Below are 27,713 nucleotides of genomic sequence, written 5' to 3'. Positions count from 1 at the left end.
GGGTCCCAAGGAAAGCAAGGTGGAAGACCTAGTCTCGGTCCTCAAGCCCAGTATTTGTGCAACAGTTTGTTACGTTGCTCAGCTCTGTTCTGTGTGAGAGGGGGCTGCTATGGTGCGTGTACCAGGAGGTGGGATCAGTGGTGCCATCTTGGAGGCTGGCTACCCTGAGGGACATCAGGGCACTGCTGCAATCCAAAGACTACCAGGGGTCCCTGCCTTCCTACCGAGCCCGAGACTCTTCAAGTTTATTCTCCTGATCATCTGCAGCACCCGGCTGCCTTAGCATCTCCACTTGGAAATCCAAGAGGCAGCTCAGACCAACATTTCCAATATGGACCTTCTGGCTTCTCCCATACCACCTCCTCCCGTCTCAGGAAGTGGCAACTCCTACCTACCAGCTGCTTGGGCCAGGACATCCCTGATGCCATCAGTACCCTTTTTCTGTTCTTGTTTGCCTTGTCCAATCCATCAGCAAATCCTGTGAGGTTTATCTTCAAAAGATATCTGGAATTTGCCTATTTCTCCCCACTTCTCCTGGCACAGCCAGTGTAACCCCATTCTGTCTTTTGGTTACCTGATCCAGTTGCCTCCTGTCTGGTCCTTCTGCTGGTCACTTAGAGTCTGTTTCCACATTCCTTCCTTGCAATGGCTTCTACTAACTCAGACTAAAAGCCAGTCTTCCTAATGGCCTGCACCATCTGGCCCCGGGTCCCCTGCTCCGTGGCCTGGTGACCCCCTTTCCTCCATCTGTCCTGTACCTCCCCCCTGCTACAGTGTCACTGTCACCTCCTGTTCTTCAGCCTGCCAGGCCACTCTGCTGCCCCCTCCCTCTGGAGTGTCTTCCCTGGGACCCCCTCAGGCTCACTCCCTCACTCCTGGTTTTATCTCCAGTGTCACCTGCTCAGTGGGGCCTTTCTTTCTCTGCCACGCTGGCCACCTCTCCTGACCTCTTCTCACGCTGGCCTTCGTCTTTCTCCTCATTTCCCAAAAGCTGTTTATTTGCTGTCTGCTTCCCTGTCTAGGACGTGAGTCTGGTAAGGGCTGGAATTGTGTTTTGCTCGCAATTGTTATATCCAAAGAGCCTAAAACAGAAGCAGGCAGGTGCTTGGAAAGAACTCGTTAAATCATTAACAGATCTTCAGGATTAATTTTTTTTTTTTTTTTGAGTCAAGATCATGCTATGTAGCCCAGGCTCCCCTGGGACTCTCGATTCTCCTGCTTCAGCCTCTGCTGTGCCGGAACTGCAGGTGCATACCTTTACGCCTGGCTGAGATGAAGTTTTGAAAGAATAAGTGAAGGGTGGAGCAGATATTGTGAATGTTACTTCCTAGGTGAGTGGCATTAAAGGAGTCCCTGTGCTTCTCTGAGCCCGGGTTGTGTATGACCAGAGTTCATCCCAAATGATACAACTGTCTAAGACCAGGCTGGGGCTGAAGCTCCAAGCATGATGCTTTGCTTTGCTGCCGTGGTTTCCCTCTGTATAAAATGGGGAGAATCGCTTAAACACCCTGAGGCAGTCATGGTAAACCTTTTAGAGACCGATTGCCAAATTGCAACCTCAAACCCATTTACTTATTGCAAAGTGCCAACAATGCAATTAGACCTGAATTCTGAGGTCTTAGTTAAGAAAAACCATTAACGTCTTTGCTGTGACGTCTGTTGCCGCTGCTCCTTTCCAAGGGTGCACGTGGTCCCTGTGCACACTGTTAATTGGATACCGGCTGCTGGAGGGATGCTGGGTGACTTGGCTTGCGGGCGACAGGAGGGTTCTGCATGCCTATGGCAGTATACGTGCCATAGATTCACCACTGCTATCCTAATTCATTGTTACGAGGATTGCACGGGCTAAGGGCCCTGCCTGGGACCTGGTTCAAGGCACGGGAAGGAAAGAGCCCTGTTCTGTGTGCTCCATGGGTCTTCCTGCTGTGTTCTGGCCATCTGGTATTTTCCAGAACCTGCATGGAGATCTGGGAGGATTGTTAGTATTTTTCTACAGTAAAGGAGTCAAGCCCTCTGAGGGCTGCCCAGGAGTCAGGGGAAGCTGTGGACACTCCCAGGGGTGGCCAGATCCACTGAGAGATAGGGAGGAGCAGAAGATCACTTTGACATGTCGCATGTGTGACCGCAGTTCTTGAGCGATGATGCTAAATAAGAGAAACTGCTCTTTGAGATCCGAAGACACAGCGGAGGCAAACACATGCAGAGGTCGCACATTGGGGTCCAAGAGTTGTGGGTACCTGGAGACCAGATGTCGTTTGCCTTGCACTGCGTTCTAGAACAACTGCATCTAAAACACCTCCTGACAGTGCAGGAGAATGCAAGGCCCACGGATCCCACCACTCCCTTCTGCCTCTCGCCCTGCCGGATATAATTTGCTTTGTTTGCATAGATCCCTGAGTGCCCACCTGTGCATTTCACATGTGAGGCTCCACTGACCCCTTGAGAAACCATCCCAACATCTGCTACCCGATCATTTTGCATCCATATCCAGCCTCTACTATCTGAACCCACAGTACCAGCCCCAGCGCCAGCCTCAGCCCAGCCCCAGCCCCAGCCCCAGCCCCAGCCCCTTTTAATTCTTGACCTGCCACCCTATTTTTCTTAATCACCTCCTAGTTATGCTCACTTAGTGGGAGGGGAGAGAAAGGAGCCAGCTGGCAGTTCTCTCTGCCAGATCTGTTCTCCCTCCACAGCCTGCCTGACTGCCTGCGTGAGGACCAAACCCCACATCACCTTCTCTGAGGAGCCTCCTGAGGTCCCCTGCCTGATTGCATCACTCTGCTCCTGGATGGAAGCCCGTTGGGGCCCTTTGGCTCTAGATTGGACTGATTGCTTATGTGTCCACTTCCCCCACCAGACCATGGCTGTAAGCTACTTATCTTTGTGTCCCTAGGCCCGGCTGACTCAGGTTCTCAGTGACTGGGTCCTGAAAGTGTAAATAAAAGAAGAAAGAAGGCTGGGAACACACCCATAGTCCCAGCGCTTGGGAGGCTGAGGCAGAAACTGCCATGAGTCGGAGGTTGGCCTGGGCCACAAGTGAGATCCTGTCTTGGGGAGGAAAAAAGAGAAGGAAAAAGAAGAGAAAAGGAAGACAAGGAAAGGAGAAGAAGGGATGCAGGCTGGGAGAGGAAGCGTCCCTTTCCCTTCAGCACATCTGCCTGGTGGCATCCTGGTGCTGTAAGTGGCCGGTCCACCCAGACCGCATCCCCTGGGCCTGCCTGGCAGGAGCCCTGGGCCTGGCTAACTGGTAAGCCTGGTCTCTATCCCACCCCTGACCACAACAGCAGACCTGTTTCTGCTTGTTCTGTTTTTTTGTTGTCAGTTTTATTGTGAAACAATACATATGCCCCCCTAGCATGGTAAGTGCATGGTTTGATGAATTTTTGGAGTAAAAGCCACCCATGTGAGAAGCACCCAGAACAAGAAAGAGGTTGTAACCAAACCCCACCTTGACTCTCTTCAGCTCCTAGGACCCCCAAGGGTGACCGTTATTCTATCACAATTCATTTTCCTGACTTTATTTCACATACTTATTGTCATATAATACATACTCTTTTGTACCAAACTTCTTTTACTTAGTGCTTTGATTGTGAGATTTAAACCTGCTTGGTTTATTCATCTTCCTTGCTGTATAATAGTGTACCATATAACTATTCCATGATTTATTTATTCATTCTGTTGTTGGAAGGCAGCTTGGGGCTGTCAAGAATAAAGCTTTTGGGGCTGGGGATTTAGCTCAGTGGCATAAGTGCCTAACTTGCAAGCAGGCAGTCGTGAGTTCGACCCCTGGTACTGATAAAAAAGCAAAAGACAAAAAACATTAAAAAAAAAAAAAGAATAAAGCTTTTGAACTGGGCATGGTGGCACACGCCTATAATCCCAGCACTCAGGAGGCTGAGGCAGGAGGATCACCACAAGTTCAAGGCCAGCCTGGGTTACATAGTGAGATCCTGTATCAAAAATAAATAAATAAAACCCAACAAACAACAACAACAGAAAATAGCACTTTTGTGACCGTTCTTCTAGGGGTCCTGAGGACAGCATGTGCTCAACCAGTGTCAGATGTACACACCTAAGAGTGCAGCTGCTGCCTCGCAGAGAAGGTGCCTATGAACTTCAGGAGATGCTTGCGTGAATCTAAGGGCGTTCACTTCTGACTGCAGGGGTCCCACTGCCCTTGGTGTTCAGCAAGGCTTGGCATTACCAGTTTTCGCTGCCACTGTCATTGTCCTCCTCCTCCTCCTCCGTCCAGCTTTCCTGGCAGGCAGATGTTCCAGTTCTGACTGCCTGCTCCCCGGCTGGCAGCGTGCTCCAGCCGCTGTTTGGGGTGAACACTAGATCAAGGCTTTGCTGGCTGTTGTTCTGCAGTTCGTACCTACACTCGTGCAGTCCCGTGAGGTCCCCACAGCAGTGCACTGTACTCTTTTTCCATGAGGAGCACAGTGGTCGCCGCCCACCCAGTGAACACGGACTGCTGGAGATGGGGGTGGGGGTGGGGAGAGGTCACCCTGACTCTGCCGGAGCCTTCCTGGCCCCTCCCATGGCCACCATCTTAATTAAGCAGCCCCTGGGGCCCTTCTCAGTTTATCAGACTCAAAACACTGAGAATGTGTAAAAGAGAGTTAAGTGTAAGCGATAAAACTATAAACCCTTTAGAAAAAAAAAACAGAAAATTTTAAGACCTTGAGTTTGGCAGTTTTTTTAGATATGTCACCAAACAACTGCAAAGGCTGGGAATGTGGTGTAGCCCCAGAGCTCTTACCTTGCATGCACAAGGCCGTAGGTTCGATCCTGATCCCCATCACCACCAAAAAACCCCCAAACAATACCAAACCAAAAACGCCACAGAAAACAAAACAGATAGATTGGACTTCACAAAGATTAAAAAGTCAGAGGATGAAAAGAGCCCTCAGAAGAGGATAAAACACTTGCAAATCATGAGTCTCCAAGGGGCTGGGAGCTCAGATACACAGAAGCTGCTAGAAACTGGGAGAAGCAAGCAGGGAGCCCCCACCCCACTCCCGGGCCCTTTAGAGGAGGCACGGCCTGGCCAGCACCTTGGTTTCTGGTACATTTCTGGTGTTTGAGCCTCCTAGTCTGTGGTAATTTGTTGTGGCAGCCCGAGGAGACAAAGACAAGATCACAGGATAACGCAGCAAAACCTAGGAAAACCTGTTCCTCCAAGTGTCTCTCCGATGTCTGTCTTTACCTGGGCGGTGGCTGCCAGGATCCCTGGGGCCCAGACAGCTATCTCTGCGGTGGGGGAGGACATGGGGAATGGCCATCAGTCCTTCCTTTCCCTGGAGCTATGCCCTGACTCTTCCCTTTCCCTCTTTCCCAACACCACTCCACCGATATTTTGCCTTCCAAACTACCCTGGAACCAGCCCATGCCCCTCCTTCCTGTCGCCTTGGGTTTAGGCCTCAGGACAAGGGCCGCACCCTGCTGTCTGACTTCCTGCAGACCTGCAATGGCTCCTTGTGTGAGGTGCTGAGTTGGAATAGAACCCTCAGAGTGACTTGTGGGGGGCCTGCCCTCCTTCCAGCCACCTCACCAAGGCAACCATGCAACCAGCTTGGCAGTGCTGGGGACCTCCCCTCCTCCTCCCTCTCCTTCCTACCCTGTGCTCTGGCCTTTCCCTCCTGACCCAGCCCAGCCAGCCCTTCCTCAGAGGCCTGGGCTGCCCCCTCCAGCAGGATTAGCTGCTCCTGCTGCTGCTGCTGCAGTGGGTCCCATGGCACGTGTCCGTCTCCATGGCAACTTTATCACGCACTACTTGGTGATCACCAGGACTTCCTGTGCAGTTCCTAAGCGCTGCTGTGTCTACTAGATTTTTGTTTAAAAAAATTTTTTTTTAAGTATTGGGGATTAGACTTAAGACCTCATGCATCATGGGCAAGAATTCTATCACTGAGCCATGCCCACAGCCTTTTTAAAAAAAATTTAAAAAGTTTTTGAGACAGGGTCTTGTTAAATTGTCCAAGTTGGCCTCAAATTTGCAATTCTTCTGCCTCAGACTTTCAGAGTGTTGGGATTACACTGCACTGTGACAGTCCAATCCTAAACGTACTAGTTAGCGCAGACATTGCTAACTCAGATACCTAATTGGGAAGTCAGAGAGGAATTACTGAGTCACTATCCAAGTTTTAGAAGAGCAACATGGAACAAGAAGAAATAAAGTTAACTTTCCTGGAATATATTCTTTCTCTTTTTATTTTGAGACAGGGTCTAGTTATGTAGTTCAGGCTGGCCTTGAACTCACTATGTAACCCAGACTGACCTCAAATTCATGGTGAGCCACCTGCTTCAGCCTCCCCAGTCCTGGAATTATAAGTGGGGGCCACATGGCTGGCCCTGAGATATATTCTCTCTCTCTTTTCTGTCTTTCTGTGACAAAATTTCACTATGCATTTCAGACTGGATTTGAATTCACTTTGTAGCCCAGACTGGTCTTGAACTTGTGGTGATCCTCCTGCCTTAGCCTCCTAAGTGCTGGGATTACAGGAATGCACCACCACACCTGAGATAACTAGCATGTGTTAGGAAGTTTATAGGATATAAAGATGATCTGTCTGTGACATGTCACCCATGGATCACCAGGGGATCTAGCCAGCTAGGGGAATGTCCTCCTCTTCCCTCACCGCTCCACGTGTTTCCCTCCCGAAGCTGCTGCAAGCTCAGTGGAAGAGGGCGACCACCCTTGAGAGCGGAGGACATTTCCTTGCTCAAGGGTATATGAGAAGCTGCATTCCCCTACTAGAACCTCCAAACAAGCTTTATAAGTCCTAGGAGTTTTTACATACAATATTCATCCATTCTACAAATATGTGAGCTCTGGGGCAGTCAGCACATTGTGACACACATGTGGATAAAACAGTACCTGTCCTCAAAAAACTGTCAACCTAATGATCTAACCCAGTATTAGCAAACCGATAGCACATGTATTACTGTGTTTTTCTTTTAAGACAAGATGGTTCCATCTTTTTTTTTTTTTTTTTTTTGTACCTGGGATCAAACTTATGACCTCATGCTTGCCAGGCATGCGCTGTGCTGCTGAGCTAAATCCCCAGCCCCCCCATGAGAAAAGATGTTAATGTAGAGTTGTTTTTTGTAAATGAAAACCTCAGTGTTCAGGTTTAATTGTAGTGCTGGCACTTTGTGAGAAATAAGTGGGTTTTGGGTTCCAGTTTGGGCACTTGGTCTCTAAAAGGTTCGCCATCACTGACCTAACCTGTTCAACCCTATGCTTACCTCTTGAAATGAGTGTTCTTAATGTGGGTTGTGTATGTATTACTTTCCAAGTGACACGGGTCCATGGTCAAACAGGCTTCAGCAGACAAAGAACCTACTGAATTGTGGACTGCAGAGCTTCGGTGGGCCTGGACTTGAACACAGCTGGATTCTGGATTCATGGACACACATGAACCAGAGTGCATCCTGCCTTGCTTTGTCCCTCTAGCTGTCATCGTGTGGTACTCCAGCAGCTCTCTGTCCAGTGGCTGTAGGTTCATGTCCCACAGTCTTATAGCCAGCCAGTGGCAGAGTTAAAATCTCATTTCCAGGCATTCCTACACCAGCCCAGCCACCACCCTGACCACCAGCAGAGCCCCTGGTATGTCTCTCACCAATCGCTGTACTCAGAGGGAGCCAGTGTCCCAATTGTTGAAGTTCCCACTAATAGTTCATGTGATGCAGGAGGCATGGGGTCCTTTCCCAGACTGCAGGGGCATCTTAGAAACCTTTCTCATTACCGAGATGAAATACTGGACACCCAAAGTTAAAGGGGCAAAGATTTAGTTAGTTCACAGTTTGTAGAGGTTCCAGTCCATAGTTGGCTGGCTCCAAGGCAGGGTGGCACATGGCAGAGGGGGGCTGCAGCAGAGAATGGCTCTTGGTGCCTACAAGTTAGTGTAAGCGAAAAGGGAGAAGACAAGCCTCTTTCTGTCCCTTGTACTGTATTCAGTCTACTGGGATTAGGGCAGTGCCACCCCAGTCAGTGGGCTGATTCACTAATCACACATCCTTAATCACAGTATCACACACTGGAGATTCAGACACCTCTGAAAAAGGCCCATCTACAATAGAATAAGATTGGGGGGGGCATCTAGACACAAGGCATAACATAAAGGGAAAGAGGATAACAAAAAGGGAAAGAGGAGGTCAGGGAAATTGATGACAACTCTCTTTTTTTGTTTTTGTTTTTTTGAGACAGTGTTTTACTATGCAGTTCAGGCTGGTCCTGAACTCACTATGTAGCTCAGGGGGCCTTGAAACTCACAGTGATCTTCCTGCCTCAGCCTTCCCAGTACTGGGATTACAAGCATCTGGGGCCACGTCTGGCTCCTCCTCTCCCCCTGTCACTTTTGATTGAACCCAGGGCCTTCACAATAAGCTGCAGGGGCTGGGGATTTAGCTCAGTGGCACAAGTGCTTGCCTGACAAGCACAAGGTTATGAGTTTGATTCTCTGGTATAAGAAAAGTAAAATACAAAGCACAATGAGCTACATTCCCAGTCCTTTTTTATTTCTTATTTTAAAACAAGATCTCACTACATTGTTGAATTATCCAGGCTGGGCTCAAATTTGTGATCCGTCTGCCTTAGCCTCTCAGAGTGCTGGGACTATAGGGGCGGCCGCAATATCCTGCCTTCCTCTCTGCTCTTTAGAGGCAGGAACATAAGGCACAGAGATGGGAGGGGTGGCAGCCACGGCCACACTGCTGGTCCCTGTGAAGCCAAGGCTTGGTCCCAGTCTGCTGCTTTCAGCTCGCTGTTCCTAAAAAGCCAGTCTACGCCTGGCCCAGGAAAGACCCTGGAGTCTCTTCTCTGAGTTTTGGTCAGGGGCTGTGACAAGGGAAAGGGCTGTGTTCTACCCCAGGATACTCCCTCTGTCTCTTTTCCTTTCTTGTAAGAAAAATTCCTGTGCTTTCCAGTCATCCCAGTGCTTGCCAGGAATCCTTCAGGCTCCAGACTGAGTTGCTGCCTGACAGATGAGGTCAGTTCTCACAGCCGGAATCCAGTGTCTTGTAGGAGACACACCCAGGGTTCAGGGCACAGGGCCAGCTGAGGTCTCTTCTCCAGCTCCTTCCTCTCCCCCACCGTGGTACCTTCTGCTGGCTGGAGAAAGGACTGAGGGCCAGGGAAGGCATAGGGCAGTCAGTCTAGTGACCGAAATGACCCAAGTTTCTGTCTGGGGCTCTGTCCCCAAGCCCAGGGCAGCTGGGGCTTCTCTGAGGGACTCGGGCACCAGTTCTTGCGGGCTCTGCCCTGCCTCACTCACACCTGTGCCCAGACAGCCCGCCCCACGTGTGCACCTGCAGGCTGCCTCCTTCTGCTGAACTCACTGTGCTGCTTTGGCTACGGGCTTGAAAGGCATCCCCCAGGGTACATTTAAGTCTCAACTCCAGGATCTAGGAATGTGACTGGATTTGGAACTGGGATCTTCACTGAAGTGAACGAGTTAAAATGAAAAAAGCTGGATGAGGGTGAACCAGCATCTAGAGACTGGTGGCCTTAGAAGAAGAGGGGAAAAATGTTAGATCTTGAAGACCTAAAAAGCCTTCATCATCCTGTAATGATTTGATTAGTTCTATAATATGCAATATGTATATAATGTGGGTGAAGATGGGGACAACTATTTGTAAGAAACTAGAGACAGATAGACAGTGAAGATCTCCAGTGGACTTGCTTTGAAGTCTGTATTTGTTTAAATTGTTTTTTTAACTGTTTTGTTTTGTTTTGATATGTTTAATCTTACCCTCTTTGAGATGTAAAACAAGTGTGTAGGACTGATAACTATATTAGTGAGTTTTTGTTCGATCATTGAGCAGAACTGTTTGCAGTGTCACTTTTTGAATGTCATTTTAAATACTTTAATTTTGTAACCTGAATAGCTATTTCTAAGATGACAATATGTAACTTATCAACCAGCGATTTCTTACCATTTATTTTTCTGTAATTTTGTATTATTTCTACCCTTTTTTATCTCCATATATATTTTTTTTGTTTCCTTTTCTTTAAATAAAAAAAAAAAAAAAAGAAGAAGAAGAAGAGGGGAACTTGGATACAGAGCCACAGTCAGAGGTAAGACCTGGCAAAGACCCTGACACACAGGGAGAAGCCAGGCACAGACAGGAGCAGAAGGCTGCATCTACAAGCCGAAGATGCCAGGGGTTGCCCAGGGCCACCAGAAGCCAGGGAGAGGTGGGGGAGGACCCGCTCGAGAGCCGGCAGGGAGGGCGAGGCCCCGTCTGCTCCTGCCTGGCTTTGGGTCTCTGACCCTTAAAACTTTGAGAAAATACTTCCTGTGGATGTTTTCTTTTTTTTCTTTCCCAACACTGGGGATTGAACTCAGGGTCTTTGCACTGAGCTACATCCCCAGCTCCTTTTGAACTTTTTGTTTTGCAAGAAGGCCGCAATAGGTCTCTTAAGCTGGGGCCGGGGATATATCTCAGTGGCACAGCACCTGCCTTGCAAGTAAGTTCATGAGTTCAATCCCTGGTACCAAAAAATAAAAGATCTCTGAGTTGCCCAGGCTGGGCTCCAATATACAGTCCTCCTGTGTCAGCTGCCCGGAGTGCCAGGATTATCGGTGTGCGCCACCACGCCCAACTATGTCTATGTTTTGAGCCACCTGTGTGTGGTAGTTTGTTATGGCAGCCCTGAGAGATGAACATGGGGTAGAATTCAGGTTACCAGTGAGCAGCTGGGAGCGTGGAAACTGCAAGCACTGGACAATCTCAGGTTCAGATGAGTGGCTTGTTCACGTCTCGGCTGTAGGAGCCTGTGAGGGTTACCCCACCTTTCCGAGCCTGGCTTTCTGTGCGCTGGTTGTTGTAGGTTGTACTCCATGGCTGGGTTTGGCTTGACTCTGCTAAGTGGAGCTCAAGCTGACGGCTGTCAGGAGGATAAGGCACCCACTCGGTTCTGTGTAATGAGCCTCTTGGAGAAAGGTAAATTGGGGAAGAATAGGCCTGAGTCACGGAAGAATTTCCTGAGAAGACCTGCTCAGGGCTTGGGACAGGTAACAACTCCCTATGAGCAGAGGACCTGATAAACAGTCTTTATCAGGTGTGAGCAGCACACAGTGAACGCTGTTGCCCGGCATCATCCAATTTAAAGGCAGGCTCCTAAAAACACTCAGGTGCTCCTCATGCACCTTCTTCACTGAATCTGGCTTTTCCCTAAAAGAATGACCATGAAAGGTAAATGTTTTGAATCAGTTCAGGACACTGAGGCACCATGACAGCATAACTCAAGACATGGAAAAAGACTTCCAAAACTGCTTCAGAAAGTGGCACGAATGACAGGGTAAGAGTATTCAAAGTGAGGGGGAGCACTGTAAGGGAGGTGAATGGTAATGTGTCTTCCACTGCAATACAAAATTTTAAACATTCACTACTGTATTTTTCAGCCACTCATGAGTACATCCCTAGACCATTAAAATTTTCTAAAAAAAAAAACGCTGGGAACAAAACTCATGACCTCGAGTTTGCCAAGCAGTTGCTTAGGCTGCTGAGCTAAACCCCTGGCCCTTCTTTAAAATTTTGGGACAGGATCTTGCTAAGATGCCCAGGCTGGACCTGAACTTGCAGTCTTCCTACCTCAGCCTTCCCAAGTGCTGGGGGTTATAGGCACGCGCCACCACCCCTGGTGAGAAGTCACTTTACTCCTGCAGATGCAGTGTGGCTGTCCTAGGCCTCGAGAGCCCACTGCGGCCTAGGCCTTCATATGAGTGCTCACTGTCCTGGAGTGCCAGCAGGGTGGCAGGAGAGCAGCCCCGTCTGGACACTACCCAGAGCCAGGTCCAGGAGCTGACCCTGGGAGACAGTGGGAGACACACCTGGAAAGAGGTAGAGAGTGGGTTTGAGAGACAGATCTAGTGTATGTGCCAGCAGCAACCAGGAAGGGAGGGTGCCTGCGTCTCTGAAGGCCCAGGGAGCCTCGCCTGCCTCTGAGGGAGGACATTGGGCCTCCCTTTGACTTTTCTTTAACCCCCATTTCCTGGCAGCCTGGAATCCTTGGAGCTTCCTGTAAGGATGTCTCTGGAATGCTTCTAGTCTTCTCTCTGACCACTGCCATGCTGTTCCTTGTCTCCTGGACAGCTAGCTCACTCCTGATGCTCTCCCTCCAGCTCTCCCCAACTCTCCTCCCATCAGCAGGCTCCAGCCCCACACAGTCCCCTCACATCTCCAGCCCCCCAGGAATCAGCCCTCAGCCCTTGGGCCTTTGCACTAGTGGGAGCCTCTTCTGAACGCCCATTCACTTTGCTGTGAGTCTAACTTCTCAACTCTGAAGCTTCCAGCAGGGCCGCCTCCCTGCAGAGCTGTGTGAGACCCATGGACAAAAGGGAGTACAGAGGGAGGAGGAGGAAGAGCATGACTCCCAGCTTGCTCCCTACCCCTCAAACCACAGCTCTGCTGGTATCTGAAGACAGAATCCTGGCCAGGTGGAGTGGGCCCTGCTGTGCAGAGCTCCTGTGAGTCAGAAGAAGCTGATGTGGCCTGCTGCCCAGAAGCCTGGAGCCAACTGGAGATCTGATGAGGCGTGTATCCAGACTCATCCTATAGAAAGACCAGCGGCTGATCTCCCCTGCCCGGGCAACTGGTTCTGGAAAGAGGAGGGAGGATGCGGGAACAGAGGGAAAACGGAAGCACCCGGAAATGGGAGGGAGACCTCCACATCACCGGAGCCTGCTTGGAGGGCCACGCCTGGTCCCAGAGGTCTTTTGAATGAACAGGGCGTCCCTCCATTGTGACAGTATTGGCCCACTCCTCCTGGGCCGAGCAACAAGCAGCTCCACTTCCTTCCCATCTGCTTTCTTCAGCGGCTGCTGCGCGTCTGTCTCTCGGTCTCACAGCTGCTGTGAGCTTGACTGTCTGAGCCCCTCCTACAGCTGAGAAAAACTTCTTTCCTGCCTTCTCTGTGTTTATTTGAACTCTTATTTTAACTTAGCCAGTGTTTCTGCATAGTTTTAGTGGTCTTCCTAAAGAGTAAAATTATCTATCTATCTATCTATCTTTAACTTTCACAGCCTACTTAGGGTAAATACTGCATCACTTCCTACACTGTCTTCTACTACTTACTGTCATCACCATTTACCACCCTCCTGTCCATTATGCTACAAAAATAGATCATATCCACATACTCTACAAACTCTACAGCATAGCGTTATAAAGTTTTCTTTAAACAGTTGTATCTATTTAAAGCAATTAATGTGGAAAATAGTCATGCATCGTTACCCAGATATTTATCACAGCCAGTAACCTCTAATCCTTTCTGAAGATGTGAGTTCTCATGTAGCCCATTAGTGGGCTTTCTAACACTAAAAATACTCGAGATGAACCATTTGAAAGAGGCAAGGTTTGCTTCGGCTCATGGTGTCAGGAGAGTCAGTTTGGGTTTGGCCGGGCCCCACTGTCGATGGGTGTGAGGTGAGGCAAGTGTATCACGGTAGCAAGGTGTGGAAGAGAAGAGTTACTTGCTTCACGGCGTCCAGAGAGCAGAGAGAGAGGGCCCAGAAAGAAGGGCCGGAGAGGAGACATCTCCCAGGAGCATGGCCCGCGAGCTACTCCCATCAAGTAGCTGTGCCTCCCTATTTTCCATCACCTCCCATAATGGCATCAAACTAGGAAGCCACAAAAGGACTAATCAATCCACTGGTGAAGTCAGCGTCCTCATGATCCAGCACTGTCCAAGTCCTACCTCTGAACTATGCTGCCAGCAGTGGGGCAGGTCTTTAATACATGACCATTTGGGGGATTTATTTATTTACTTATTTACAGGAGATGGAGCCCAAGGCATCATGCTTGCCAGGCGAGTATTCTACCATGAAGTAGTTCCCCTAGGTAATTTTGTTTTATTTTGAGGCGAGGTTTCACTAAGTTGCTTAGGCTGGTCTCACATTTTCAGTCCTTCTGTCTCAGCCTTCCAAGTAGCGGGCATTACGAGTGTGTATCACTGCACTCAGCTTGGTGGGTATTTTAGTGTGGTACCATTTCCCTGAGAGCGCCCATTGGGGTTGTCTTATAGTGCAGGACTGTGGGGAGAATCCTCTTTTTTTTGTTCTTCAAAATATCTTTTTTAAAAAAAATTTTATTTAAGGAGAAAAAGAAAAAAAAAGCAGAGAAAGGGTACAAGTTATACAGATTTACAGAAAAAAATAAACAGTAGGAAATCACTAGTTAATGGATTACATTTTGTCATCTCAGAAACAATTGTTCAAGTTACAAAATTAAAGCTTATAAAGTGGACATTCCAACAGTGAGACTGCAAACAGTTCTGTTCAATGATCCAACAAAACTCAGTAATATCATTATCTATCTTATACACTTAAATATACATGCAGTTATATCGTTTAGAGCACTTTCTTTTCCTCTCTTTTGTACAATGACAATTACACATTTTGGGTTTTGTTGCTCCCACAGTTCTTATTACTTTTTTGGAAGAGAGTAGAACCAAATGTGACATAACAGAACAGTCAGTCAAATCAAAAGGGTGGACATAATAGATAATGTAAAAGCATAATACTAGGTGATCAACAATGGTTACCATAATGCCTCCTGCTATCTCTAATAGAATTGCCTATATCATTAGTTATAATAAAATTGAACAAAACCAACGAAACCAAAACATTGGAGACATTATAGGTCTTCAAAAGTAGATAATAGTCAACCAGAATGGGCGTCATAATGAATCCCACTATCTTCACAGCTGTTGTCTAAACTTTCGAACCTGGTACTATCAAGCAAAACAGAATAGGGGGACATCAGTCAAAACAAGATGGTGAGAGCAATAGAGGGCTTTAAATCAAGATAATGGAAAGTCAAAGTGGGTTACTATAATATATCCTGCTATTTTAAATTTATTTTTCCCTTAATTAAAAGGATAAAAAAGTAAATAATAAAATGGAGATTGAGATAAAAGAGGGCATAACAGCAAATCAGCGCAGATCAAAACATAACCATTTAAACAAAATAGTGTTTCACCACAAGATTATCCCGACATAAAAGTAGTTACCATATTGTCTCTTTCCTTGAAATCTTTGAGCATAACTTTGTATACTGTAGCATCAAATATATCAAAACAATGTAAAACTATTCAAGAGAATGACAGTATTACAGGGTATTTAGAATCAACTAACAGAAAATAAACAATGGTTTCTGTATAATCTCCTTGTCTATAAAAGGTTTTGCTTATACTATCATATATAATAAAATCCAATAAAATACCACCTGTTTAGGCCAATGGAGACAGAAGAACAAAAGTTTGATGAGACTTCAAAACAAGATGATACTAAATCAGTATTACCTCTTAAGACGTCATTTTCTCCAAAATAGCTGTCCTATCATCCAATCTTCTCTGCCTCATTTCTGTTGAGCTCTTTTTCTGTCATTAGTTGTCAGTTTGTCCTCTTCATTTTGTTTTCTGCTCCATTCATTGTGGCCTCTCTGCCACTACTTCTGGATTCTTCATATTTTTCTTTTTTAGAATATCTTGCAGTATTCTCTGTAGAGTTGAATTGGTGATTGCATATTGCCCTAGTTCCTCTTTATCCTGGAAGCACCTTGTTTTTCCATCAATTTCCAGGGATAGTTGTGCAGGATATATCAATCTTGGCTGGAGATTATTATCTTTCAAAGCTTGAATTATTTCCCCCCACGCACAAACTGATGGTTTGTGCCGAGAAGTCTGCTGTAATTCTGATGGGTGTTCCCTTGTAAGTGATCTGTTTCTTGTCTCTGACGGCTTTTAGTATTCTGTTCTTGTATTGGATTTCTGGAATTTTAATTATTATATGTCTGGGTGTTGCTCTGTTTGGGTTGTAGGTGGCTGGGGTCCTGTATGCTTCATACAACTGAGTATCTTTACCTTTTGCTAAATTAGGAAAATTCTCCTGGATTATTTCTGTGAGTAGCTTTTGTAGTTCATTTGTTTGTGTCCCTACTTCTTCTTTTATGTTCTTAATTCTTAAGTTATAGACCCTCTTATCATCTTCTAGTCTTTGTATTATTGCTATTTGTTTCTTTGTTATTTTTAAGAAGTTTTTCATTTCATGCTCCCATATTACAAATCTGCCCTCCAGTTCAGATAATCTGTCCTTAGTTTCTTTCAAGCTGTTATGCCAGTTTTTGATAGACTTTTTAGTTTCCTGGTATTCTCTTTGAACCTGCTTCACGTATTCTATGCTTTCTCTATTTTCTCCATTAAACAATTCTCCCCTCTTTTTCTGTTCTTCCATTCCACCATCTGTTTTTTCTTGGGTGGTGCTTAGCATTTCTCCAACTATTCTGCTTATGTCTAGCTTCAGGTCATTAATAACTTCATTCCTGAACTTGTCTATGAGGCTCTCGAGATAGCGCTTTATGTCTATTGGTGCTGTGTCTGCTGTTGCCTCTTTCTCAGGATTGGGGGCTGAGGACCCTTTTTTGTTGCTGCCTCTTCCCATATTCTTTGTTCCTTATATATGCAAGCGTATATAGGAGGCCCAGCTTCCTTCCCTGTCAGTCACAGTCTGATTGAATTGCACGGGCTAGGTGTTCCCGCCCACTGCAGCACACCAGGAAGTTGCATACCAGGCAGCCTATGCGGGGCCCGCCCCTCCAGGTCACCTTCAGGAACTGGGACCTGGGCTGTGCTAGCCTACTGGGTCTCAGCCAGCAGCGTCACGTGGGCTAGGCACTGCTCACCAATCCCACTTGAGAGGGAGATTGGTGACTGAAGTCACTGCAGCGCCCTGTTCCCGCAAGTCTGCCCAGTCCCAGAATGTCCTCTTTTGGAGTCTCCTAGACCGTGGAAGAGACCCAGTTTTCCCTCACTCACCGGAGGTGGATGCACGGCTCCCCACCCGTCCCGCTCTCAACTCCGTTCACCGATTCCCGTTCTCAGAGCTTCCGCGCGTCTCTCTCCCTGCCGAGCCGATGCAGATGCAGTGGCGGCAGGAAACCCAAATCGCGGCTTCCAATGGCTCGGGCTCCAGCTTCCACGCTGAGGCTTTATCTGTTCCTGTTATAGCACCAGGTTTGCATTCCCAGTTGGTTTCTCTCAGCCCAGTTCGTTCTTGGATCACCGGGGCATATCTCCTCTTGCTTATGATTCCTTACTCAACACCATTCCTAAATTCTAAGCTGGGTGTTTCAGAGAGCCTCTGTAGCTGCTGCTATTTGTCCACCATGTTCTCCCGGAAGTCTTCAAAATATCTTAAGGCCAGCCTGAACATAGAGAAATCCTGTCTCAAAAATTATTTCTTATTTGGTTGGAGGTTTAGCTCGGTAAGTGCCTGCTTGGCAAATGTGAGGTCGTGAGTTCAATCCCTAGTACCAATATATATATTTCTTATTTATTTATTTGGTTTTTGACACAAAGATCACTACATAGTCCAGGCTGGTCTTGATCTCACTATGTAGCCTTGGCTGGCCTCAGTCCTCCTGCCTCAGCATCCCTAGTGCTGGGATGTGCCACCATGCCCAGCTCTCTTAAAAGATTTTTTTATCTAGAGAAACTTTATTACTCCAGATCTTGCATTCTCTTCTGAACTCCGTAGTCTTTGATGAGTTGGCAATAGATCAAATTTTTGATGCCATGTATGTAAACTTTTGCCTTTTGCTATCTCCTTTCAAGATTTCCTTCTTACTTTTGCTTTCCAGGTGTCAGTTTGACTTACTCTTCGGCATAATCTTCTTTGGATCTGTCTTTCTTGTGGTTTAGTGAGCTTCTTGAAATTTTAACTTAATGTCACTCATCAAGTTTGGGAAATAGTTGAACATTTTTCCCTCCAAATGGTTTATTCCGCTCCATTGTCCCTCCTAGGACTCCTCTTACACATATGTTGGGACGTAATGCCATTGCTTCACACGTCTGTGAAACATTTGTTTGTTTTAAATCATTCTCTCTTTTTCAGATTGAACCATTTCTATTAACCCATTTTCGAGTTTGCGAAACAGTTCCTATCCCGTTCTATTCTGTTACTCAATTCATTCTGGGAAATTTTTCTTCCTGAGCTGAGGCAATGGAAAATGTCACACATTTCTGCTTTTCATTTGCCTTTTGTTCTTCTCTATACCCTACTTCTGATTATCCTGTAATTTGGTTACTTAAAAAATAACTTCTACTCCTCTGCTGAGATTTCTTTTCCTTCCTTCCTTCCTTCTTTCCTTCTTTCCTTCCTTTCTTTCTGTCTTTCTTTCTTTCCTTTCTTTCTTTCTATCTTTCTTTCTTTCCTTCCTTCTTTCTTTCTTTCTTTTTCGTACTGGAAATTGAACTCATGACCCTTGCACTTGACAGGGAGACACTGTGCTGCAGAGCCATGCCCCAGCCCTGAGCCGTATCCCCGGCCCTTGACAAGATTGCTTATCTTTTCATTCTTTTGCTGATCAGATTTTAATTTTAATGCAGTATAATTTCTGCCTCTCCATAGGTCATACTTTCTGAGTTGTATATGAAAACTCATCACCAAAACCAAGGTCTCCCTGAGGAAAAACCCTCTATAGAACATTCTCCATGGGCTGCATGTGGTAGAACACACCTGTAATCTGAGCATTTGGGAGGCTGAGGCAGGAGGATCACCACAAGTTTGAGGTCAGCCTGGGCTACATAGTAAGTTTTAGGCCAACTTGAACATAGTAAGACCTTGTCTCAAAAAACCAACAGAAAAGGAAAGAAAAGAAAGAAAGAAAGTAAGAAAAATTCTTTATAGGATTTTTCCTATAAAATAGCTCTAGCTATTTTAACATTTTTACATTGTGCATTTAAAGATTCCTTTCAAAGTTAGTTTTTGCAAAAGGAATAAGATTTGTGTCTAGATTTCTTTTTGTTTTCCATGTGCAGAGTCAGTGTTCCCACATAGTTTTTGAACAGATTATGTTTTTCCCACTGAATGAACTTTGTTCTTTTTGGTTCAGCTTCTGACTCTCCATTCGTCCTGTTCACCACTGTCACACTGTCTGGATGACTAGCTTTACAGTGAGTCTTCATGTCAGGAAGGACTAGTCTTCCAACTTCACTGTCATTTTAGTCTGTTTATTTTGGGGAGTTATTATTGTTAATTATTATTTATGGTACTGGGGATTGAGCCTAGGGCCTTCATGCTCAGCTCCATCTCCACATCTCCAGCCTTTTTATTTTCTTATTTTGAGAGAATGTTTCTTTAAGTTTCCCAGACTGTAACCTGCCTGCCTCAGCCTCCCAGAGTGCAGAGATCTGTGTCACCACACTTGGCTCAGACCTATGTAGATTATCTATTATTTTTTTCTTCTGTGAATTTTAGCATTTGTTACTTTTCAAGGAATTTGTCCATTTTCCTTAGGTTACCAAATTTGTGGGCTTAATTGTTCATAATATTCCTTTTGATATCCATGGGATCAATGTTTAAGATTCCAATTTCATTTCTAATATTAGTAATTTGTGTCATTTCTTTTTTGGCTAGTCTGGCTGTTGGTTTATTATTTTTATTGATCTTTGTAAAGAATAAGATTCAGGTTTCATTAATCTTCCCTATTTATTTATTAATTTCAGTTCAACTGGTTTTTGCTCTAATTTTTATTATTTATCTTCTTCTGATTGCTGTGAGCTTACATAGCTCTCCTTTCTCCCTCCCTCTTTTCCTTCCACTTAAACTTGGTCAAGGTGGTCATCTTTGGGAAGATCACTTCAGTGGGACTCTACTTGGTTACACTGGAAAAAAACCCAAGGCATAGGAAAGTAGCCTCATTTTGGTAGTTGACTGCAGAACTGTTACTCAACCCCAGGCCTAACCAACTCCTGACCTGGCACGTGGGTTTTTCTTTTAATCATTCTGTTATTTTTTCACCTCATATTTGCCAGCCGACAGCCCCAGAACTTCTTCTTCAGATGATGGTGGAACCTCCCAGCATCTGTACTTTCCCTCTGCATAAAGTCCATCTAGATTAGGAAGGGGATTTTATTTATTGTCTTTTGTACATTTCCTGTCCCATGAAAAGAAGGCAGTCCAAGTGAATTGGTTTTGAAGTTAGAGATGTTTGAGTTCAAATCCGGCCCTTGATCTAGGGCAAGTTACTGCATTTTCCTTATCTGTAGGCAAAGCTGTAGCGGTGATTAAATGAGATACATTGCATTCAATTCAGAGGACAGTATTTCATATAGAGTAAACAGCCATTTGAAGAGACCAGGAGTCATTTCTGCTCTGAGGTAGGGAGGTCACCTGAGTAACTTTCCCAAGCGCAGAGTCTAGGCGGGGGCTGGAGCTTCCTGGGATGTCAGCCCTGTTAAGCAGGCTTCTCTTACCATCTCAGTCTGACTGGCACAAGAGCGTACTGTGGGCTGAGCAGGTCTATGCTTTGTGGGGAAAGAAACCCAGAACCTTTGGCTCCCACTTGCCATCTGCATTCGGGGGAGGTTGGGCCAGCTCCCCAGGTCCCTCCCTCCTTCCATGGTACTTTGTTCCCTGGATGCTGGGGAGCTGCTGAGCTGGGACTGGCCAAAACTGGGGGGCTTCTCAGGATTCAGGGCTCTGAGAGGAGGAGCTGTGAGCTCTGCCACTGGGGAAGGCGGATGAGGAATTTCCTGCTTTACTCTACACTTGGCTGGGCCGGTTTCTAGAAGGAGCACAGAGGGGCAGGGTAGTGGCTGATGGAGTAAGGGAGGAATGGGAGAGGGGCTGGCTGGGGGCTGGGGCGGAGCAGGGGTCGCTGCTGCACAGGAAGGGACTGTTTCGGTTTGGGGCTGGATGTGAGCTACAGGCAGCAGTCAGCCTGGCAGCTGTCAGCCCCTTTGGGGAGCTGGCACGGCTTTGTGACAGGAGGAGAAAGCAAGGACGGTCCTGCAAGGGGTTTGACGCTGCCCTCCCATTCCTGCCTTGCCAAGTGAATGCCGCTGGCTGGGTCATGTCCTTTTACCTTTTACCGTGTTCTGTTTCCAAAGAGTCTGCAAAGTGTGTTAGCATCTTTTATAGAGAAGACCTTGGGCCCAGAGAGGGTAAACAAGGAGCCTGCTGATGCCCAGCCTGCAGTGCTCAGGTGCTCTTCACTCTGCATCCAGAAGCCACTGGTGTCCCAAGCTGGGCCTGGCCTGGGACTTCTGTGTCTTTGGCCTCACCTTGGGGACCTCTCTTTCTTCCCCCATTCCCTCACTCCTGAGCACGCTAGGCTGTGCGCTGGCTCTTGGGCAGACCATATTGGGTGAGCCCTTCACCATCAGTGCCTGAAGCTCGTGGGGACCCTAAGGAGACTGAGGGACATCTGGCTTGATGGCTGGGAGTTGTTTTAAATCCTGCCCCTTACCATTCATGTGCCAAGTCCACTTGCTCTTCCACGTGTGATGGGGGACAGAATCATCAGAGGCCCTCAGCTTGGACACAGCATCTCTCCCAGGCTGCCCAGCCATAATGGGATGACAGCCATGAGCAGGGTTTCTCAGGCTCCAGCCCCCGGGGAATGGCTGTGTTCACCACACTCCTCAGGGACTTTGGGGGCCCCCAGCTGAGCCCTTGCTGGCCACTTTGGCTACCATTTTTCTCCTTGCTTGCTCCAGCTGTGTGGGGAAAGACCTGTCTGTCTTCACCTAGGCCATGTCTTGATGTTGCCCAAGAAGCCACTCTAAGGCCACATCTTACCATGTGGGCAGGCAATCCTTGCATCAGGCTGGGCCTCAGCTCTCAGTGGAGGACTCACTGTCTCCTAGGAGCCTCTAGACACACTCCCCATCCCCTTCGTCTGGCAGGCCAGTTTCTGCAGCCATTCAGCTTCCAGCTGGGACAGCCTCTGCTTTTGACTAAGGGACCAGCTCAGAGGAGGCAGCGAGGTAGGTGTTGCCAGCGCTGTACAGGAGTGTAGGCTCTCTTCCTTGATCCAAGCCCTTTCCACGTGACAAACTTGGGGAAAGCTGGGTGTAGCTCAGTGATAGCACACTTCCTTAGCATGCACAAGGTCCTGGGTTCAATCCTCAGCACTGAAAGAAGAGGAAGAGGGAGAAAAAGGAGGAGGAGGAGGAGGAGGAAGCGGAGGAAGAGGAGGAGGGGGAAAAAAAGGAGAAGACAGAAAAGAAGAAATGAACACAACAGGTGAAAAAGACACTGAGAAGTTAGCAAACTGCCCGAGCATATGCAGCGAGGAAGTTGCCGATCTGGGATCCTGGCACCAGTGGTCCTGCCTGTCCCCTCAGAGTGGCTTCTGGCTCTCCCATCACTCTGCCTGGCTCTACAGACAGCACAAAGCCCACCTCCTGCCTCTCCTTTTCCCCCTTGACTCCTGAAGCTACTGAATATTGCTCCTTATCTCCTCCACTTGCCTTCAGATAGCCAGGGACACCTTCCTGTCCAGTGCTACAAAGGGTTTGGCACCTGGAGGCAACACCCAGGCTGGGGGCCCTATGACCCAGGTGAATCCAACATAGGGTGTCAGGGTCTCTCACTGACCCACATGGCTTGAGCTGCAGGATGCTGGACAGTGACCAGAGAGAGCCAGGCATCAAATAAGGAAACCAGAGATACTTTAGAAGATGCACAGGTCTGATGGGCGCTGGAGCCGCTGGGGCTGCCCACATGATTGGGAGACCAGATTTCTCAGTGCTTTTTCAGCCCCAACCACAGGCTGCTGGAAGCCAGGATTATAAATAGCTGAGAATATAAACGTTGGGCAGGGAGAGCAGAGTCCAATTTGTGCCTGGGCTGGGAAAGTGGAAGTGGAAGTGGAGTGGAAGTGGGGAGACAGTGGCTGATCCAGACCCAGGCCCGGAGTTTGCTGGAAACATCTGTCCTCCCCGGCAGGGTCGTGAAGGCCCCTAATTCCATCCCAGATCCCATGGGCTGTTCATCAGGGCCAGGGTGTCTGAGGCCTCTCCAAAAGTGGAGAAACACGCGTGCATTGGGTTGGGCACTAGGTGGTAGGCATCATGATGTCATTGCTGAGATGAGGAGATTAAAGGCAGCCAGTTATTTTTTTTAATGTCCATTTTATTCAAACATAAAAAGGAAGAAGAGAAGAAGGAGGAGGAGGAAATATAGCAAAATTTTGAAGTACATTCATCAGGGAGTACAATGGTACATACATTGTACACTGTCATTCCCAAATCATTCACCCAAAGCATAAGACATCTGCCTTCAATTATCCAAATAATACCAGCACAGATCTTTCTCTTCAGTGAACAGAGAAGTCAGTAGTATAACTACCTTAACTATTTTTTATGCACATATACATACACATGTACGTATGTTTTTTCTTTTGTTTTATCACACTAATGAAACAATATGATGCTTACACATGTGTATCTTATTTATTTCACTAATGAATATGTTCTCAAGGTACATCCATTTACCTACAGAAGTGTCCAGTTTATCATTCTTTATGGCTGAGTATACTCCATTGTGTAAAAATAAAATAACTTTTTTATTCATTCCTCAGTCGATGGACATTTAGGTTATTTCCAAGATCTGGCTATTATAAACTGTGCTGCTATAAACAAGGGTGCACATAGATCACTGTGGTATGATGTTTTTAATTCTTTTGGGAGGATACCCAGAAGGGGAATAGCTGGGTCGCAGGGGACCTCCCATCCTAGTTTTTTGAGGAATCTCCATACTGATCTCCACAGTGGTTGCACAAGTTTGCATTGTCACCAACAGTGGAGAAGGGCTCCTTTTCCCCTCCAGATCCTTCAGCATTTGTCATTGGTTGATTTTTTTGACACTAGCCATTTTTTCTGATTGAGGTGAAATTTTAGTATTTTAATTTGCATCTCTTGAATGGCCAGTAATGTTAAACATTTTTTCACGTATTTATTTGCTGGTTGTATTTCTTCATTGAGAAGTATGTATTCATCTCAGATGCCTATTTTTGGATTAGGTCTTTAAATCTGGGAGGACTGATTTTTTTGAGTTCTTTATATGTTCTTGAGAGTAATCTGTTGTCTGAGAAACAGCTGTCTGAGAAACATTTTCTCCCACAAAGATTCAACAAATGGAATCTCAACCTACTGAAAAGCTTTTGCACAGTAAGAGAAACCACCAACAGAGTGAAGAGGCAACCCACTTCTTTGTGATAGTTCCTGTGCAATCTGGGTTTTGTTCATAAAGTCTTTGCTTACACCAGTGTCTTCAAGAGTTTTCCCTACTCTATCTTCCAGCAGACTTAATGTTTCTGTTTTAATATTTAGATCTTTGATCCATTCTGATTTTAGCTTAGAGCATGGTGAAAGAAATGGTCCAGTTTTAATCTTTGACCTGTGTAGATCTAGTTTTTCCAGAACCATTTACTAAAGAGGCTATATTTCTTCCAGTGAATGTGTTTGGCACCTTTCTAAAAGATAAGGTGGCTTAGTATGTCTGCTGTTATTTCTATATCTTCCTATTCCATTGATATTAAGGTCTGTTTTTTTGCCAGTACTACACTATTTTTTTTTAAACACAGTAGCTTTATAGTATAATTTCAAGTCAGAGACTGTGATGCCTCCTGCCTTGTCTTTGTTGCCCAGCATTGCCTTTGCAAGAGAAACCACCGACAGAGGGGGTCTCTTCTGGTTCCAGATGAATTTTAGAATTGTTTTGTCTAATTCTGTGAGATATGCTACTGGAATTTTGATTGGGATTGCATTGAATTTGTGCAACAGTTTTGGAAGTATGGCCATTTTTACTATATTGGTTCTTCCTACCCAAGAGCGCAGGACACCTCTCTATTTTCTAATATCCTTTTCAATCTCCTTTTTCAGAATACTGTAGTTTTCAATGTAGAGGTCTTTTACATCTTTTGTTGGACTGATTCCTAGGTATTTCATTTTTTTGGGATGCTATTGTAAAAGATACTGTTTCCCTGATTTTTTTCTCAGTGAGTTTATTTGTTTACTAGAAGGCTATTGATTTTTGAGTGTTGACTTTGTAACTAGCTACATTACTGAATTTGCTTATTAAATCTAGAAGTCTTTGGGTGGAGTTTTTGATGTCTTCTAAGTAGGGTATCATGTCATCTGCAAATAATGATAGTTTAACTTCTTCCTTTCCTATCTTTATTCCTTTTATTTCTTTGTCTTGTCTAATAGCTCCTGCTAGAGTTTCTAGGACTATATTGAATAACAGTGGAGGCAGTGGACATCCTTGTCTTGTTCCCGATTTTAGAGTGGAAGTTCAGTTTTTGTCCATTGAATGTGATGGTGGCTATTGGTTTGTCATAGATGGCCTTTATCAGATTGAGATAAAGACCATCTATTCCAATTTTCTGTAGGGTTTTATCATGAATGAGTGCTGGACTTTGTCAAAAGCTTTTTATGCATCTATTGAGATGATCATGATTTTTGTCCTTGGCTCTGTTAATAAGTTGTGTTACATTTATGGATTTACATATGTTGAATCATCTCGGCATCCCTGGGATAAATCCCACTTGATCATAGTGTATAATCTTTGTGATAATTTGCTGCAGTCTGTTTGCCAGTATCTTATTGAGGATTTTTGCACTGATGTTCATTAGGTAGACTGGTCTGTAATTCTCTTTCTTAGTTGGAGCCTTCTCTGGTTTTGGAATCAGTAATGCTTACTTCCAGGAATGAATTTGGGAGTATTGCTTCCCTTTCAATTTCATTAAAGAGTTTGAGAAGCTGTGGTGTTAGGTCTTCACTAAATTTCTTGTAGAATTCAGCAGTAAATCCATCGGGGCCTGGCCTTTTCTTTGTTGGTAGGTTTTTAATTACATCTTTGATTTCATTTATTGATATTGGGTTATTTAGGATTTTTATATCTTCTTGATTCAGCTTTGGTAACTCATATACATCTAGGAATCGGTCCACTTCTTCTGTGTATCCTATCTTATTATAATACAAGTTTTCAAAGTTAGGTATAGATGATTTTCTTCAGGGTCTGTTGTGCTTTCACCCTTTTTCATTCCTAATTGTGTGGATTTGAGTCTTTTCTTTCCTTTTTTTTTGATAAGGTTGACTAAGGGTTTGTCAATTTTATTTAATCTTTCAAAGATCCAGCTCTTTGATTCATGATTCTTTGTATTGTTTTTTAGTCTTCCTTGTGTTAATTTCTGCTCTGATCTTTATAATTTCCTCACTTATATGTGCTTTTGGTTTAGCCTGTACTTTTTCTAGAAGCTTGAGGTTCAACATTAGATGTTTATTTGTACTTTCTCTGTTTTCCTGACATGACTATTTATTGCTATAAATTTCCCTTTTAAAACTGCTTTCATTGTGTCCCACAAGTTCTGGTATGTTGTACTGTCATTATCATTGAACTTTAAAAACTGTCTAATTTCTTCTTTAATATCACCTGTGAGCCATTGGGTTTTTTAGTATTGTGATATTTAATTTCTATGTGTTTATTAAGTGCTTGTGGTTTCCTTTGGCATGGATTTCCAGTTTCATTGCACTGTGGTCTGACAGTATGCATGGGATAATTTCAATCCCTTTACACTTACTTAAGCATGTCCTATGAGCTAATATGTGGTCTATTATGCAGAATGTCCTGTGTGCAGCTGAGAAGAATGTGTATTCTGATGCTGTGTGGTGGAACACTCTATAGACATCTACTAAATCCATTTGCTCAAAAGTTTGATTCAGTTCTAACATTTCATTATTGATTTTTGTCTAGTTGATCTGTCTTTTGCAACAGTGGGGTATTTAGGTCTCCCAATACAACTGTATTAGGGTTTATATGATTTTTCATGTCCATTAGTAATTGTTTTATATAGCTAGGTGCACTGGTATTTGTTGCATATATATTTATGATTGTTATCTCTTCATCTTGAGTTTTTCCCTTTACAAGGATGTAGTGACCTTCTTTATCTGTGTTGGCTTGAAATTCACTTTATCTGCAAATAAAATAGCTACCCCAGCTTTTTTCTGGATTCCTGTTCCATGGAGTATTGTTTTCCATCCTTTGTCAGTCTACAAATTTCTTTTTGAATTAAATGTTTCTTGTATGCAGCATATTGTTGGATCTTGCTTCGTGATCTATTCTGCCAGTCTGTGTCTTTTGACTGGTGATTAAGACCATTAACATTGATGGTTAAAAACTGTTATGTATTGACTTATCTTTGCAATGTTATTTTCCTGTTGTTGACTCTTCTCCTTTTTTTCCTTCCCTCCAATTGTTGCGTCTCCTGATAGATTCCTTGTGTTAGGGTTCATGGAGCTGTAGTCCTTATTATCTCTTTCTAGAATGTCCTTCAGAATGTTTTGGAGTGTTAGTTTGGTGATCATACATTTCCTCAGGTGTTCTTTGTCATGGAAATATCTTGTTTCTCCATCAATTTTGAAAGATAGTTTTGAGGGATGCATCAATCTGGGTTGAAAGTTGTTTTCCTTTAGAACTTGGAGAGGAGTTGTTTTCCTTTAGAAAAAAGAGAACTGTAGTACTTCACTGCAAGCTCTCCTTGACTTGAGAGTTTGTGCTGAGAAGTCAGCTGTGATTCTGATGGGCTTTCTGTTTCTTTTCCCTAACAGCTTTTAAGATTCTATTCTTGTGTTGAATTTCTGGAATCTTGACTATGATATGCCTGGCTGTAGATGTTTTTGATCATTGTTAATTAGAGTTCTATAAGCCTCACTTATTTGTATGTCAAATTCTTTTTCTCTACCAGGAACTTTTTCTGTCATGATGTCTGTTGTTGGGAGCCGCGGCCGAGACCGGTCGCCTTACTTGGCGGACGTGAGGCCTGTAGGAAAGAGCAAAGCCTGAGCTAGATTACCCCTCCCATCGAGTGTGCTAAGATGGCGCTTAACCCGCCCTGTAAGATCTCCTGCTTCCTGCTTG

General features: G+C 45.4%; 1 long non-coding RNA gene across 1 annotated transcript; it reads left to right on the top strand.

Annotated features, from left to right (window-relative positions):
• Window positions 1–815: 815 nt before the first annotated feature.
• On the top strand, window positions 816–3,565 carry LOC134476279 (uncharacterized). Its single transcript, XR_010047860.1, has 2 exons — window positions 816–1,331; window positions 2,894–3,565. It is a non-coding gene; the product is annotated as an uncharacterized LOC134476279 (long non-coding RNA).
• Window positions 3,566–27,713: the final 24,148 nt, after the last annotated feature.

Source organism: Cavia porcellus, unplaced genomic scaffold, assembly GCF_034190915.1.
Source record: "Cavia porcellus strain 051 isolate PalLab524CR breed Dunkin Hartley unplaced genomic scaffold, mCavPor4.1 scaffold_6, whole genome shotgun sequence".
Classification (NCBI taxonomy): domain Eukaryota; kingdom Metazoa; phylum Chordata; class Mammalia; order Rodentia; family Caviidae; genus Cavia; species Cavia porcellus.
This window is presented reverse-complemented; position numbering and strand designations above follow the sequence as displayed.